The sequence below is a fragment of the Trifolium pratense genome, linkage group LG2 (genome assembly GCF_020283565.1).
Source record: "Trifolium pratense cultivar HEN17-A07 linkage group LG2, ARS_RC_1.1, whole genome shotgun sequence".
In the NCBI taxonomy this organism is placed as follows: domain Eukaryota; kingdom Viridiplantae; phylum Streptophyta; class Magnoliopsida; order Fabales; family Fabaceae; genus Trifolium; species Trifolium pratense.
In genome coordinates, this window is record NC_060060.1 from 61,594,028 (window position 1) to 61,611,502 (window position 17,475).

General features: G+C 33.6%; 1 long non-coding RNA gene and 2 other non-coding genes across 8 annotated transcripts; 1 reads left to right on the top strand and 2 right to left on the bottom strand.

The window, feature by feature from the left end:
• Positions 1-3,735: 3,735 nt before the first annotated feature.
• LOC123912293 lies at positions 3,736-3,854 on the bottom strand. Its single transcript, XR_006811189.1, has one exon. It is a non-coding gene; the product is annotated as a 5S ribosomal RNA (ribosomal RNA).
• A 167-nt stretch (positions 3,855-4,021) lies between these two features.
• On the bottom strand, positions 4,022-4,140 carry LOC123912234. Its single transcript, XR_006811129.1, has one exon. It is a non-coding gene; the product is annotated as a 5S ribosomal RNA (ribosomal RNA).
• Positions 4,141-9,602: 5,462 nt separating this feature from the next.
• On the top strand, positions 9,603-17,104 carry LOC123909396. Of its 6 annotated transcripts, none has more exons than XR_006809891.1 (7): positions 10,537-11,098; positions 15,001-15,034; positions 15,186-15,294; positions 15,608-15,723; positions 15,858-15,942; positions 16,193-16,331; positions 16,447-17,037. It is a non-coding gene; the product is annotated as an uncharacterized LOC123909396 (long non-coding RNA). The 6 variants fall into 6 exon arrangements; XR_006809890.1 differs by having other exon boundaries at positions 15,191-15,294; XR_006809889.1 differs by having other exon boundaries at positions 9,603-11,098; positions 15,001-15,294.
• The last annotated feature ends 371 nt before the right edge of the window (positions 17,105-17,475 follow it).

Consider the following 17,475-nt stretch of genomic DNA (forward strand, 5'->3'; position numbering starts at 1 on the left):
TATATGTATGCTTATAATAACGCATGTTTCATGAACTATAATAACTAATTGTGTTTCATGAATTATATGTAGTTAAATTGTGTTTCATGAACCTGCTATTTTTCTTTCTAGTTGACGCATGTATCTGATTTTTAATTTTGATGTTAAGTTACTAGCAGTACTAGCAATAACAACTAAATCAACTTATTGTATGCTTATAATAACAACTAAATCAACTTATTGTATGCTTATAATAACAACGGCAAATAATCACTTATTGTATACTTATTGTATGCTTATAATAACAACTAAATCAACTTATTGTATGCTTATAATAACAACTGCATCTAATCACTTGTTATACTAATATCCACCTCTTGTTGGTGTGCTGTTTTTGGTAATAGGTCAAATGGATATAGTGAACACAACCCCGGAAACCACATCTAATCCTACACAAGGCAGTACAAGTCAACCAACTCAGGAGGTATCTTCTAATCCGACACCACCTGATGTTGGGCAACAAGAAGAATCTGATGCAAGCTTAGAACCTGCATCAAAGAAGCTAAGAAGTAGTGTGTGGGCAGAATTTACAAAGGTTAAAGTGAATGGGCTAGATAAGGCTGAATGCAACTGGTGTAAGAAACGACTTAGTGGCACTTCAACGAATGGAACAACTCACTTGAGAGGACATCTGAAGGGTTGTGTTCAAAAAATTATCAAGACAAGAAAGCATGACAAAGGACAACCATTCATCATGCCTACTATCTCAGAGGGAAGGGAAGAGTTGGGAATTGGAAATTATAATCCAGAAAATGTGAAGAAGTTGATTGCTGAAGCTATTATTATGCATGATTATCCACTATCAATTGTGGATCACGTTGGTCTTAGAAGAGTCTTTGTTGCTCTCCAACCATTGTTTAAAGTTCCTACTCGAAACACAATCAAGAAGGAGGTATTGAAAGTTTATGATTTTGAGAAACAATGTGCTATGAAGATGTTAGATAGCCATCAAGGAAGAGTGGCGATTACCACAGATATGTGGACTGCTAGCAACCAAAAAAAAGGGTATATGGCGGTTACGGCTCACTATATTGATGGCTCTTGGACTTTACAAAGTCGAATCTTGAGGTAACAAAGTCTATATTTTATAACTTAATTGTATCTTTGTTTTTTGTGTTCTTAATGAGTGTAAATATTATTATGTTAGGTTCATTTATGTTCCAGCCCCACACACTAGTGAAAGACTTGGTGATGCACTTGTTGACACATTATTGCAATGGAACATTGATTCAAAGCTTTGTACAATTACTGTAGATAATTGTAGCACAAATGACTCCATGATTAAGAAAATTAAGAATAAGTTGCAGTTGGAATCATTGATAAGGGATGGGTCTTTGTTACATATGCGCTGTTGTGCGCACATCCTAAATTTAATTGTTCAGGATGGGCTACAAGTGATTAAGGATGGGGTGGAAAAAATCCGGGATAGTGTAGGATTTTGGAGTGCCACAGGAAAAAGGTATGAAAAATTTGAAAATACCGCTAGACAATTGAAAATTGCTTGCACTAGAAAGTTAGCTTTAGATTGTCCAACAAGATGGAATAGCACATATAAGATGCTTGATATTGCCATAGAATACAAGGATGTATTTATTCGGTTGAGCTTTAAGCGATGTGACCCTTTATATACTTGTTTGCCAACTAATTCACAGTGGCAGTTTGCTAAGGATGTTTGTGGGTGCTTGAAATTATTTAATGAAGTAACTGAGTTGATTTCTGGTACCAAATATCCAACTGCCAACTTATACTTTCCTAAGATTTGTAAGATTAAGTTGGCAATAGAGGAATGGAAGAAGTCCTCTAATTCAGTTATTGAGATGATGGCCACAAAAATGATGGAAAAGTTTCAAATTTATTGGAGTGGTGTTCATGATATGATGGGAGTTGCTGCAGTTTTGGATCCTACAAAGAAGATGGCTGTACTTGATTTCTGGTTTCCTAAGTTATATGGCCAAGACTCAGGTGAACAAGCTAGTAGAATCAAAGAGCTGTGTTATAGTTTGCTTTATGATTATCAGCAGATGAAACATAGAGATGCACAACCTACCACTCCATCCATTGGTACAACTGCTGTTGTTGCTAACGATGAAGATGAATTTTATGCATACGTTGAGACGATTGCAGAAAACACAAGTTCAAGTGTTAAATATGAATTGGATCATTATTTGAAGGAGAAAGTTATAAAAAAAACTCCAGATTTTGACATTTTGAATTGGTGGAAGGTAAATGGAGCTGTGTATCCAACACTTCAAGCAATTGCAAGAGATGTGTTAGCTATTCCTATCTCTACAGTAGCTTCTGAATCAGCCTTCAGTACTAGTGGTCGAATATTGAGTCCTCATCGTAGTCGACTTAACTGGACTACCGTAGAGGCTTTGATGTGTGCTAGGAGTTGGCTATGGGCTGCTGAGAATGATGGTAAAATTTTCTACTATTAATTCAATATAAAGTAATGTATGTCAAATAATTTTTCAATATTGTCAACTAATTATTCTTTGTTGTTCTACATTTGATATATACATATAGGAACTTCTAAAGTTGCACAAGAATATGCTACTATGTTGAATGAAATGGAGTCTGACGATGAAGGTATTTTGTACTTCATTTGGTGTAAAAGTTTTAGGCTTTGATGTTTTATTTAACTTTAATTTACTTCTTAATACAGCTGAATTGATGGAAAGCAGTTTTGGTTACCATTTTGAAGATTAGAAGTTGTTGTTTGTATGCTTTAACATGGTGAGTATTGTGGTTAGCTTTGATTAACTTTAACACTAACACTACTTGTTTTAATATATTGTTCTGGTTTCTGTGTTGGTGTTCCCCTGCTACTGCTCTTTTTGTTTTATCTTGCTGTTGTTGTTGTAGCTTTCTTGTCTCCCTGTTTTTGCTAGGTGGGTAGAGTTGTGTTGGCCTGTGTTTCCATCGTGTCTGTATCTACCCAGCCTTATTGTTGTTCTTTTTCTTGTAACTTCTTAAGCACTTCTTGTGCTTTTGGTTCTTATATATATATATTTAGCTTTTAAAAAAAAAACTTGTTTTAATATTGCTTTAAATAACATTACTAATGACCTTAATGTGAACAAAACAAGCAGGTGTGTCTATTTGAGAGAGCTTGAAGAATGAAGATGGAGTGCTTGTGTTTGAATTTTGCTTGAAAGTTGGAAGAACTTAATTTTAGTTTAGTTGTAATTTAATTTCTTGAAAGACTATTTTGTAATTTTAAATTCCCTTGTAATTTTAAACCTATGTTTTTGCTAAGTCATTGACAATATGTTTAAATTCCATTGTTTTTGCTTAAATTTACCTTGTTTTGCTTAAATTTGCAAAGTAGTACAAAATGCGTTGTGGGTTTGGGTTTGGGTGTAAAAAACCCGAACCCAATGGGTGTGGGCGTGGGTGTGGTTTTGCCACCCGAACAGGTTTGGGTTTGGGTTTGGGTTTGGGTGTTGATTTCGGGTGTGGGTTTGGTATTACTCAAACCCGCACCCGTGGGCGCCCGTTGCCATCCCTAGGTATGATCGCACCTGGTATATAATACGGTTTAATTGTATATATGTCTTCCATCTTTCAGGCCAAATTTTGGAGAAATCCGAGAAAGTAGACTAAAACACGATATTTTTCATTAATCTCGCAAAAAATTGAAGGATAAAATTTATAACACGGTGAAAACTAAACGAAATAAAAAAATCAAAAAAAGAGGTGCAACACAAGGACTTCCCAGGAGGTCACCCATCCTAGTACTACTCTCGCCCAAGCACGCTTAACTGCGGAGTTCTGATGGGATCCGGTGCATTAGTGCTGGTATGATCGCATCATATATATAATACGGTTTAATTGTATATATGTCTTCCATCTTTCAGGCCAAATTTTGGAGAAATTCGAGAAAGTAGACTAAAACACGATATTTTTCATTAAACTCGCCAAAAATTGAAGGATAAAATTTATAACACGGTGAAAACTAAATAAAAAAAAATCGAAAAAAGAGGTGCAACACAAGGACTTCCCAGGAGGTCACCCATCCTAGTACTACTCTCGCCCAAGCACGCTTAACTGCGGAGTTCTGATGGGATCCGGTGCATTAGTGCTGGTATGATCACACCAGATATATAATACGGTTTAATTGTATATATGTCTTCCATCTTTCAGGCCAAATTTTGGAGAAATCCGACTTGGTTTATTTTCTTAAAGAAAATGATAGAGAATGTTCATAACATGTTTAATATACTTTTATCATGTAGTATGAATGATTTTGTGGGTTAAAATTGGAAATTTGTAGATGTTTGATCAAGAACTTTGTGGTTTATGAGTTTTTGATTAAAAATGACAAATCATTACTTTTTCGATGCATTTGATGTAGATCTGAGAATCTATTCGTCCTTTTATGTTTATATATGTGTTATGTACATTAAGATAAAACTTATTTGGGATTTATAACATGAAAAATGTGATTTTTGGGTGATTTGGTGTGAAAAATACGAAGTTTGAACATTGCTGTCAGAAGGCCCTCGCTAGGTCCTCTCTCAGCGAACAGGTAGCGACCGTTGCTGTCCTGAGGCCCTCGCTAGGTCCTCTCTCAGCGAACAGGTAGCGACCAGCTCGCTGTCGCTCGCCAGGAGCTGTCCTTGCACTGCCTATGCTCGCCAGCCGTCGCTAGGCCGTCGCTAAGCGACCAGTACTGTGCAGAACATGTTTTGTTGATGTTTTAAAGTGCAATTAGGCATTTGTAACATGGATTTAAGGTATCCTAACATGCAATTAAGTATTTATAACCATGATTGATTGCTTGTTGATGAATAATGATTTGTTGATGAATTGTTGATTATATTTGTGGAATATAATTGTTGTTGATTGTGTTGATGATGTTTGTTAAAATGTCAAAGAAGTATATTAAGGTGTTAACCAACTTAATAAAGAAGGATATTAGAATTATATTATTCTAATAAAGAAGGATATTAAGGTATAGTGTTATCTTAATAAAGAAGTAAGGTTGGATAGTGTTCCATATTAGTAAATGAAGAGCTTAATGCTAATTAAAAGGATATTAGAATATGCATGAATTGTGATGAAGTGTTTAAGTATCATTTACTTACACTTGTATATTTTTGAGTATGTTATCTAACTCTCTTTTATGTGTTATGTGCTGGACCGTTGGGGGTCCAGATTCACAGGTTTCGTGTTTTTCGATGTCGAGTCATCGGTGAAGCTCCGCTCTGATTGTGACACGGGAAAGGGGGTTGTATATAGTATATAGAGTCATTCATGACTCATGTATTTAGAAAAAGATTTAATAAAGGTAGAATTACTTAAATAATGGGTTTGGGTGTTACACTAGCCTTCTCCTCACCTAGTGTCCCGACAGTAAACACCGCCTCATCTTTCTCCTTGATCAGCTGGGAGATTTGCTCGCCTCTGAGCAACGACGTTCTCTTTGAGTTTGGCCTCAGAAGCAACATAACTTTCCTTCACCTTGGACAGTTTATCTTCATACTCCCTCTTCAACCTCTCCACCTCACTCTCTTGGGATTCCTTCAAACTTTTGGTATCCCCCTCCAGCTTAGCCTTTGTCTCGGAATATCTTTTCTCAATAATAGCTAAGTTGTCATCCACCGCCTTCATTTTGTTTTTGGCATCCAAAACCTCTTGTTCCTGGCGGCATGACAGCAGATAATTAAGAAGAGTACCCTTAACCTCGTACTCCAAAGACTTCTTCCTTAACTCTTCTGCTGAGGTGTTGGTGAAACGTGTCATATCTCCCACCATAGTAACTCCCCTTGAGATAAACTCGAGAGGATCAAAGGAATCCCAAGAGAGTGGCGAAGCACTAGCGTCCGTCAGGACTTGTGATGGAGGAGGCTGAGAGGTACTGGTGCTAGTAGTGGCGTGACCTTTTCCTTTGTCGACGCCCCCAACAGCTTGGGATGTTTCCTTAGTTTTTTGCTTCTTTGGAGGGGGCTGGATAATGCCTTCAGCAGAAGATCTCTCTTTACCAAGAATTTGAATGCCGATCCGTGCATCATGCTTCTTTTTGCATCGCCCCTCTTTGGTGACAACCTCCTCAATTTGTAGCTGTGCCAGGGGGTCAGCAACAGGAGTATCAGATTTGGCTCTTTGTTGGCGAGCCTTAACCAAGAACGCCAATCTTTCAGCAGGCGAAACGGTCCTCATTCTTTCTGCAATACAAGGGGGAGAGAAACTGTTAAAGAGGTGAAATTCAAGCAAAGCAAAATCAAAAGTAAAGCAAGAACTTTTTACTTACGCAAATATTCTTCCAAGGCATTACTATCACCTTCATATTTAATTATTTCGATGGTATCCATGAGGGCGTGAGAGTCAAGAAAACTCACAGTCTCCCTCTCAAACTCACTAAGCTTCTCAAGAATGGTTCCCTTTATAAGTCTAGGATTATCAGTCTAGTAGAAGGGAAACAAGGGCTCATCAATCTCATCATACATCAAGTCTGGAGTTGCTAACCGCAACGAACCCGAAAGAAGGAATTTTTAAATTTTTTAAAGTTAGAGGCGTACAAGCTAAAAAGACCACAGTTAGGTTGGCTGTTAATGGAGACAAAGGAGTTGAGTTTTAAGCTCTTTATTTGATAAAATGAGAAGAAAACCCCAATAGAAGTGATGAGAGTCGCGGAGCGGTTGGAACAAAACAAGAGTTGCGATGATAGAGGTGGTGGAAAGACGCCACAATCGGGATGGAAAAATCCGATTGATAAGTCATGAGGACGCCACAACCGGCTATGGAGGCTCCGGTCGATAAGTGATGAGAGTCGCGGAGCGGTTGGAACAAAACAAGAGTTGTGATGATAAAGGTGGTGGAAAGACGCCACAATCGGGATGGAAAAATCCGATTGATAAGTCGTGAGAACGCCACAACCGACTATGGAGGCTCCGGTCGATAAGTCAAAGATTAGCGCCACGGCGAGCCGATAAGCTAAAAATCACGGTTCAAAGAACCAAAGAGAATAAATCTCATATTTTTACTCAATCCAAAATCTTTTTTAGCAAGAGTTACATGCCTCCTATATATAGGAATGACTTATGATGATGTAATAAGCAAAAAGTAACTCCTAAGAAAACAAAAGGATTTCAGCCACTAACTATCATGATAGTGGGCCTGAATTATTACAAGGAAAATGCAAAATAAAAGAAGAGATAGTGGTGCTCTTTGATTGCTTGGTGCACCACTTTCATATGCCTAGTGGAGGAGCTCTTCATTTTCCACTATCACATGCTTCGATGATAATCTTCAACTTTGGTTCTTTTTATTCCATGACCGAAATAATTCTTCTTGTTAAGGGATAGAATTTTAGGATCACATCATTCCCTCCCTCTTCAAGAGAATTCGACCTCGAATTTGTAGCTTGATAACCTCCTGGGTCAAAAATAAATCTATAGAATCCATGATATGTAAGAACTTCTACTTTAGAGAACTTTCCATTTTAATTAGCAAAAAGTGTGTGCTTTTCTTTCCATTGCTTTCTCTCAAATGTGGAATTTCTCTTTTCTTTGATAACTTCTCTTTGAGATAATGAATCAAACATAACTTCAAGAGCACAAGAAGCAAAAGAAACATTATCAATAGGAATTGTGGCATTTTCAGTAGTTACAAAAACACTCTCAACTTCTTTTTCAATAATTTCATCTTCTACCACTTTGTTCCATTCATCATAAAAAAATGAAATGTTAGAGCATGGAATAATATTAAAAGTGTAACGCCCCAATATATTATACATACATTTTATTGATTTGTTATTTGATTAATAAAATCTATATAAGTAATTATTTTATATTCCATTTTCTTATTTTATTTTTTGATGTGATAATATTTATTATAATTATTGCTTCACTAATTTATAAGTTTTGGAAATTAATTAGCACTAGTTTTAGGGATGATGATAAATCCATTTGACCAAGCCAAAATTGGAAGCCCTGCCAATATATTATCCACGTGAAACATGATAGAGATGAATGCATGCATAATTGACCATGATTAGATTATATTTAAATATTAATTATTAATTATTAATCTTTTATTCAATGCTATTTAAATGAATTGGTCTTAGTCAAACACATTCATTTCCTCTTAATGTGAAATTGATTGCACAAAATGATGAGTAGTTGTCATTTTTATAATGCTACGTTTTGAAGGAGATTATAGCAAGTACCTCTCTCCCTTTTGCTTGTTTATACGTACACCTCTTCTTTCCTTTCACAAATTCATATTCATTCTTTTACTTACTAGTTTATATATCTCCCCCGCAAACAAAGAAAAATTGGTACGTAAATGTCAAACTCTCCCTTCACGAAACAAAACCAAACTCATGCAAAGCTAGTTCCCTTCATCATTTCAAGTTATCATCAAGTTTTATTCTTAACCTCATTCTTTCCGAATTCAATTCATAGCTGCAATCATAGAATCACGTTCTCTCCTTCGTCTACCGTCGGATTGTCGAATCGAACTTTGGAGCGTGAGTTATCGCATGTGCAATGTAAATGCAAATTTAAGCTAGTATAGTGATTGGAAGAAAGCACACGAGGTAAGGGCTTTTTCCCCATAAACTCATGCTACGTAGGATTATGTTGTGAAATAATATTAGAACTTTTGCCACTTAAAATGAACCAATGGAATCAGCCTTATAAAAAGTAAATAAATAATTTCGTGTGTCGGTTGTACATATAAGCTTGTGATAATTGAATTGATGGATATGTGCTTATGTTTGCAAATTAATCTTCAGTTCATATATGCCATGTGTATTGTGTTTGGTAGTTGCTAATTATACAATTACTTGTTGAAATTAAGAATTGGAATATATAAATAAGTAGTTACAAATCTGAGTGATTTATTGTTGTTTCGGTGAAATCGGCCTTGCTAAGAAAGTGGAGTATCATGCATCATATATGATGTGTATAGCAGAGTATATTTAGGTAGCCTGTGTGGCTGGTTTACTTTTAGCCTGTGTGGCTGGTTTTACTTTTAGCCTGTGTGGCTGGTTTACTTTTAGCCTGTGTGGCTGGTTCTCTCATTGGTATGAGATTTATTATCCGGATCATTAGTATTTCATATAGTGTTGTCTTAGTCACATTGCATTGCATATAGAAAGGGAGAAAAAAAATACAATAGTAAATAATTATTACAATTATAATAAAAGCAAAGAAAAAGAAAAAGGAAGAAAAGAAAAAGTATAGTTAGTCCATGGTAAAGCGGTGATCGTTGCTTCCTCGTCTTTCATTTGATTTTGCCGTACAATTTGTAATATGTGTAATTATATTGCCTTGTCTATTACTGCCATTCAACAATAAGATGATACCTATGTTTGTATATGTGACTCTTATCACCCAAAAGTTTTTATAATAAATTAATAATTATATTTTCGATAAGGTGAAGTGTTTTGTTATTATTTTATAACATTTTCTTGTGGTGAGTATGATTCAATGTGGACCAGGAAATTGACCCTTACAACCAACATTTTAGGTACTCAAGGAGAAAGCCATGATTGAATGTGATGCTTGAAGCGCGTATGAACGGGAAAAATTGGGTTTTTGTAATAATTGAGAATTTTATGTAATAAATAATTTTTAATTAAGTTTATATTTCTATGAATTCTATTTCAATTATCTTTAGAATTATTTTATTTAAAAAAAAAAGAAGAAGTAGCCGCACGTTTTCAAACTAAGTAAAATTCTAACTAATATCTTGGATAAAAATCCGGGATGTTACATTTGGTATCAGAGCAATAATCCTCGGACAAATATTTTTGGGGTGGGAGCGATTGTGTATAACGAATGTCTTGATTGATGTGTGACTATGTGTTTGTGCTTGTTATTCTTGGTGTTTCTTAGTGTGATTTTCGTAAGATGATTATTGTACGATCTTTTTAAAACAAATGAATTTGTAAATGTTAGAAACTATGCTTCCAGTTGTGCAATACCATTTGTTTTTTTTAAAACAATATTTTCTTTTGAGGAGTATCTGATTATATTTCTATCATACTAGTATTTTATTTTATCTATATTGGACTATTTTACTTAAATTATCCATAAATGAATTTATCTTTGCAAATCATTTTGCCACTTATGTTTTTTATCTTTGTTGGACATCAGAGTGCGCAGCGAACACTTCTTCATTTTTAAACACTCTTGTCGACGTATAAAAAGAGTACCTTACATAAACAATTTTGGAAATTTTACCTCAAAAATTTTTATTTTCTAGTTTCGAGGACGAAACTCTTTTAAGGGGGTAATAATGTAACACCCCAATATTTTATACATACATTTTATTGATTTGTTATTTGATTAATAAAATCTATATAAGTAATTATTTTATATTCCATTTTCTTATTTTATTTTTTGATGTGATAATATTTGTTTTAATTATTGCTTCACTAATTTATAAGTTTTGGAAATTAATTAGCACTAGTTTTAGGATGATGATAAATCCATTTGACCAAGCCAAAATTGGAAGCCCTGCCAATATATTATCCACGTGAAACATGATTGACCATGATTAGATTATATTTAAATATTAATTATTAATTATTAATCTTTTATTCAATGCTATTTAAATGAATTGGTCTTAGTCAAACACATTCATTTCCTCTTAATGTGAAATTGATTGAACAAAATGATGAGTAGTTGTCATTTTTATAATGCTACGTTTTGAAGGAGATTATAGCAAGTACCTCTCTCCCTTTTGCTTGTTTATACGTACACCTCTTCTTTCCTTTCACAAATTCATATTCATTCTTTTACTTACTAGTTTATATATCTCCCCCGCAAACAAAGAAAAATTGGTACGTAAATGTCAAACTCTCCCTTCACGAAACAAAACCAAACTCATGCAAAGCTAGTTCCCTTCATCATTTCAAGTTATCATCAAGTTTTATTCTTAACCTCATTCTTTCCGAATTCAATTCATAGCTGCAATCATAGAATCACGTTCTCTCCTTCGTCTACCGTCGGATTGTCGAATCGATCTTTGGAGCGTGAGTTATCGCATGTGCAATGTAAATGCAAATTTAAGCTAGTATAGTGATTGGAAGAAAGCACACGAGGTAAGGGCTTTTTCCCCATAAACTCATGCTACGTAGGATTATGTTGTGAAATAATATTAGAACTTTTGCCACTTAAAATGAACCAATGGAATCAGCCTTATAAAAAGTAAATAAATAATTTCGTGCGTCGGTTGTACATATAAGCTTGTGATAATTGAATTGATGGATATGTGCTTATGTTTGCAAATTAATCTTCAGTTCATATATGCCATGTGTATTGTGTTTGGTAGTTGCTAATTATACAATTACTTGTTGAAATTAAGAATTGGAATATATAAATAAGTAGTTACAAATCAGAGTGATTTATTGTTGTTTCGGTGAAATCGGCCTTGCTAAGAAAGTGGAGTATCATGCATCATATATGATGTGTATAGCAGAGTATATTTAGGTAGCCTGTGTGGCTGGTTTACTTTTAGCCTGTGTGGCTGGTTTTACTTTTAGCCTGTGTGGCTTGAGCCTGTGTGGCTAGTTTACTTTTAGCCTGTGTGGCTGGTTCTCTCATTGGTATGAGATTTATTATCCGGATCATTAGTATTTCATATAGTGTTGTCTTAGTCACATTGCATTGCATATAGAAAGGGAGAAAAAAAATACAATAGTAAATAATTATTACAATTATAATAAAAGCAAAGAAAAAGAAAAAGGAAGAAAAGAAAAAGTATAGTTAGTCCATGGTAAAGCGGTGATCGTTGCTTCCTCGTCTTTCATTTGATTTTGCCGTACAATTTGTAATATGTGTAATTATATTGCCTTGTCTATTACTGCCATTCAACAATAAGATGATACCTATGTTTGTATATGTGACTCTTATCACCCAAAAGTTTTTATAATAAATTAATAATTATATTTTCGATAAGGTGAAGTGTTTTGTTATTATTTTATAACATTTTCTTGTGGTGAGTATGATTCAATGTGGACCAGGAAATTGACCCTTACAACCAACATTTTAGGTACTCAAGGAGAAAGCCATGATTGAATGTGATGCTTGAAGCGCGTATGAACGGGAAAAATTGGGTTTTTGTAATAATTGAGAATTTTATGTAATAAATAATTTTTAATTAAGTTTATATTTCTATGAATTCTATTTCAATTATCTTTAGAATTATTTTATTTAAAAAAAAAGAAGAAGTAGCCGCACGTTTTCAAACTAAGTAAAATTCTAACTAATATCTTGGATAAAAATCCGGGATGTTACATTTGGTATCAGAGCAATAATCCTCGGACAAATATTTTTGGGGTGGGAGCGATTGTGTATAACGAATGTCTTGATTGATGTGTGACTATGTGTTTGTGCTTGTTATTCTTGGTGTTTCTTAGTGTGATTTTCGTAAGATGATTATTGTACGATCTTTTTAAAACAAATGAATTTGTAAATGTTAGAAACTATGCTTCCAGTTGTGCAATACCATTTGTTTTTTTTAAAACAATATTTTCTTTTGAGGAGTATCTGATTATATTTCTATCATACTAGTATTTTATTTTATCTATATTGGACTATTTTACTTAAATTATCCATAAATGAATTTATCTTTGCAAATCATTTTGCCACTTATGTTTTTTATCTTTGTTGGACGTCAGAGTGCGCAGCGAACACTTCTTCATTTTTAAACACTCTTGTCGACGTATAAAAAAAGAGTACCTTACATAAACAATTTTGGAAATTTTACCTCAAAAATTTTTATTTTCTAGTTTCGAGGACGAAACTCTTTTAAGGGGGTAATAATGTAACACCCCAATATTTTATACATACATTTTATTGATTTGTTATTTGATTAATAAAATCTATATAAGTAATTATTTTATATTCCATTTTCTTATTTTATTTTTTGATGTGATAATATTTGTTTTAATTATTGCTTCACTAATTTATAAGTTTTGGAAATTAATTAGCACTAGTTTTAGGATGATGATAAATCCATTTGACCAAGCCAAAATTGGAAGCCCTGCCAATATATTATCCACGTGAAACATGATTGACCATGATTAGATTATATTTAAATATTAATTATTAATTATTAATCTTTTATTCAATGCTATTTAAATGAATTGGTCTTAGTCAAACACATTCATTTCCTCTTAATGTGAAATTGATTGAACAAAATGATGAGTAGTTGTCATTTTTATAATGCTACGTTTTGAAGGAGATTATAGCAAGTACCTCTCTCCCTTTTGCTTGTTTATACGTACACCTCTTCTTTCCTTTCACAAATTCATATTCATTCTTTTACTTACTAGTTTATATATCTCCCCCGCAAACAAAGAAAAATTGGTACGTAAATGTCAAACTCTCCCTTCACGAAACAAAACCAAACTCATGCAAAGCTAGTTCCCTTCATCATTTCAAGTTATCATCAAGTTTTATTCTTAACCTCATTCTTTCCGAATTCAATTCATAGCTGCAATCATAGAATCACGTTCTCTCCTTCGTCTACCGTCGGATTGTCGAATCGAACTTTGGAGCGTGAGTTATCGCATGTGCAATGTAAATGCAAATTTAAACTCATGCTACGTAGGATTATGTTGTGAAATAATATTAGAACCACTACAAAAAATTCGCCTTTTAGCGGCGGTTTTTTAGTGGCGGTTTATCAAAACCCCCGCAGAATACTGCAAAATTGAGATGCGCATAAATTTTTCTTTTAGTAGCGGTTTTTTACTAAGGATTTTCAAAAATCCCCACAGAATACTCCAATTAATGTAATTTTTACACTCCCGCTCTCTTTTTTCCCTGGCGCTTTTTTTGATTTTCATTTTATTTTCCTTTTCCCACTTTTATTTTTGTAAACCGCAACAAAGAAAAAAAATAAAAGAGAAGAACATCCCTCTCACTCTAAACTCACAAACCGCTCCTCCGTCTCACTCGAAACTCAGTACTCCATCGTCGGTGTTACTCGAAACTCAGTATTCCGCCGTCTCTGCCGTCGTCGCCGCTTCTCTGGCCTCAATTAGTGAACTCACAACTTCCAGGTTTGATTTCGTTAGAAAAGGAAACGCATCAAGTGTTGTTTGATTTCGTTAACCTCGATGTCTATTCGATTTATGATTTCTATTCGGTTTCTATTAATGATTTCTATTCGGTTTCAATTTATGATTTCATTAACATCCATTTTTCATTTCAATTTCAACTTAGGGTTTCTTACTTTTCTCTACTTAGGATTTCCTTCTTCGTATGAGTGAATTGATTTGTCATTGAAAAGATTGAAATGTTGCATGTGTGCATCCTGTGTGCTTTTTGTAGGACTGGTTAGATGAATAAGTGCATATAGTGCTGGTTGATTGAAGGTTGATTGTTAGAGGAAGGGAGTAACAGCAGAAAGAATCATTTGAGCTAAGCATTCTCACTTTTTTTTTGAGTTTTGTCGAGTGCACATAAACTGTTTGATAAAAGTTCTTAATGGTTGATTTTTCTTAAATTATTAGGTAACTATGAGGAAAAAAATCACTATTTTTTCCCCTTTCTGATTTTTCCACTTTTTTTAACCGAGTGAGTTTCATATTTACTGCTTAATTTTCTGTTAGTAATTTGAGATTAATGTGTGGTACATAATTTCACTGTTTTGGCATAGAGAATTACATTTGTGTAATTTGAGATCTAATTACACATAGAGAATTACTAAAAATCAAATCTATTTGTGTAATTTGAGATTAATGTGTAATTCTCTATGCCAATATACAAATTATGCCAATATATTTGAGATTAATGTGTAATTTGAGATGTAATGTGGCATAGAGAATTATGTTTTGGCATAGAAAATTACACAAAGCATATATAGTGCAAAATAAACAATTACACAAATATATTTGATTTTTAGTTTCTCTATGTTGAATATAAATATCAAAGCAATTAGATCTTTGTGCTTCATTTACTATTTCCCATTATTTAAACGATGGTGATGACACAGGGACGAGGAGGAGCCATTAGAGCCTGAGATTGAGGTAACATGTTTCTCATTCTTTCTACTCTTATCCTTTTAGTTTTTGGAATTTAATGGATTTATGGATTGATCGATGGATTGTTACACTCCTAAAAGGGGTAGTTTAGCTGATAATTTATTTGTGTTTCTAGTATGATTTGGTGTTTGTTCAGTGCAGATGGAATTGTAATCTACGCCCATGTGATTTTAAAATGGAGAAGCTGGTCTTAAGTTATTTTCAAACTTTTAGCCTTGTAGGTGTATGCACAACTTTAACCTCAGGTAACAACCTCACAATTTTGGGATATTCTACTACTTGTTGAGAAGATCTGCTTGTAAGTTGAGTTTTTGTACGTGGTATTGTATCTTACAAAGTTACATTGAAGTTCCAGAGATTGAGTGATGTTCTTTATCATACAATATCACAATGTATTGCACTTCCAACATTAATTGTATATCAATTTTAAAAGGCAATAGTGTGAGATTCCTTTTTAACAAAGCTTAATCTCATTCATGATTGGTGGCTTCTCCATAATCCTGCCTTTATTAATAACTTATCTAACTCTAATTGTTGTTTTTTACCTTTTCATTGCAGGCCACAACATGCAACTCAGGTCTTTGACATCATTGAGGACTTTTACATTGGAGACTTGGAGCAATAGCTAATACTATGTTTGGATTTCCATTGCAAACTTAAGTTTCGGTCCAAAAGTATGTTTGCCTCAACAAAAAAAGAACTATAAATATTTTGGCTTCATTTGTACTCTTGCGGTTTCTAAGCGGCGTTGGCTGGTTTGTAACATTCAAGAAATTTGTGATTTCACAATTCCAATATTCTATTTCAGGTTGCCCTTCATTTTTGCAAGTTAATGGTGGTTCATCAGATTCTAATATCGAAGTTCAGAATGAGATTGTTCATTGGCATAATAGGTAGTAATAATAATTGTTTTAGAATTAATTTGTGTAGTAAATGTAGTAGATGTTACAATTATTGTGCTGGTTTTTGGATTGAAGTTTTTTATCTTAATTGCATCCTATGTAGCAATCTTCAAGGGAACCTTCTACGTTATATTTATTTGTGTTCGTACATGTTTATGTTTCACTTTGTTTAGGATGTTGTTACTTGAACTTATATTGCCTACCATCTTTGATTGATCAATTTTAATGATCTAATTTGCAGGAATTATAATCAATGTGTCATTTGAAATGTGAGTGTGTCATTAATTTGAAGCATTAATGCTGAACTGATATTGGAATGCTATTAAGAAGCCAAAATTGGATTTTGGGCTGCTTATAATGTCAAACTTCAATTTCCCTAGGTGTTTATTTGAAGTTATTTTTTCTTTTGTTGGTGTGAATAAAATGAGTATATTAGTGATAAATCATTTTCCTACTTTGTAGTTTTTAAACTTGATTGATCATTTGGATGTGCAGCCTTCAAAAGACCATGAATGCTAGAAGCATGAGGCAGAACCATATATGTTGTTAGGATCAAGGAGGTGAGGGTAAGACTATAATTAACTATGTGTTGTACTTTTTCCACAAGATCAAGGTGGAGGTGAGAGTAATTTAGTATATCTTTAAGTTCTGGTTTTGCATCTTTGATGAAGTTTTTCTGATTTTTATTTTTGATGAGTTGCTTTTGCTCTCAAGTGGGTAAGATTTTTATTATGGAGAAGCAAAGATGGCTCTGAAGGTAGGCACTTTGAAAATTGAGTTTTACATCATGGATATAGTCACTGTGACAGCTGCAGGCATCATCAGAGTTAGAGATGTGAAAACTTCACAAGATGTTGGAAGATGAGGCTCATCAGAGAGAGAAACTTGAAGGAGAAAGTGTAATATTACAATAAAATCTAGTGGTACTGAATTATCAATTATTTGGCATGTGATGTACATCTATGTATTTACTATTTTCATTTTTTATATTAATTTAGTATATAATTTTTTTTTTGGTACATTAGTATATAATAATTTATTTGGGTAATTATGAATTTTATGTTTATTTGTTGTACATTTTGTACTACTGTGACTATATTTTATGAATGTTTGAGCATTGTAATAATTTGAATAAAAAAATCTCTGTTAATTTTTTTTATTCATATTTACTATTTTGCAGGGGTTCTAAACTCCCGCAAAATAACCTCCGCGAATTAAACGTGATACCAGCGGTTTTTAGAAACTGCCGCAATTAATCTTAAAACTGTAACACCCAAACCCATTATTTATATATTTCTACCTTTAGTAAAATTCTTTTTCAAAATACGCAACGGAAAATCACATTTAATTTATTGAATATCGGTTCGAGTATTACACTCCTCTATCAAAATAATACTAATGTAATTAATTAGTAAAAACAGTGTTTATACAGAATAATCATTTATCAAAATGTATAATTTTACAAATAAATATCGAAAGTCATAAAGACCCTATAGTCTAAATACAACCCTTTCCCGTGTCACA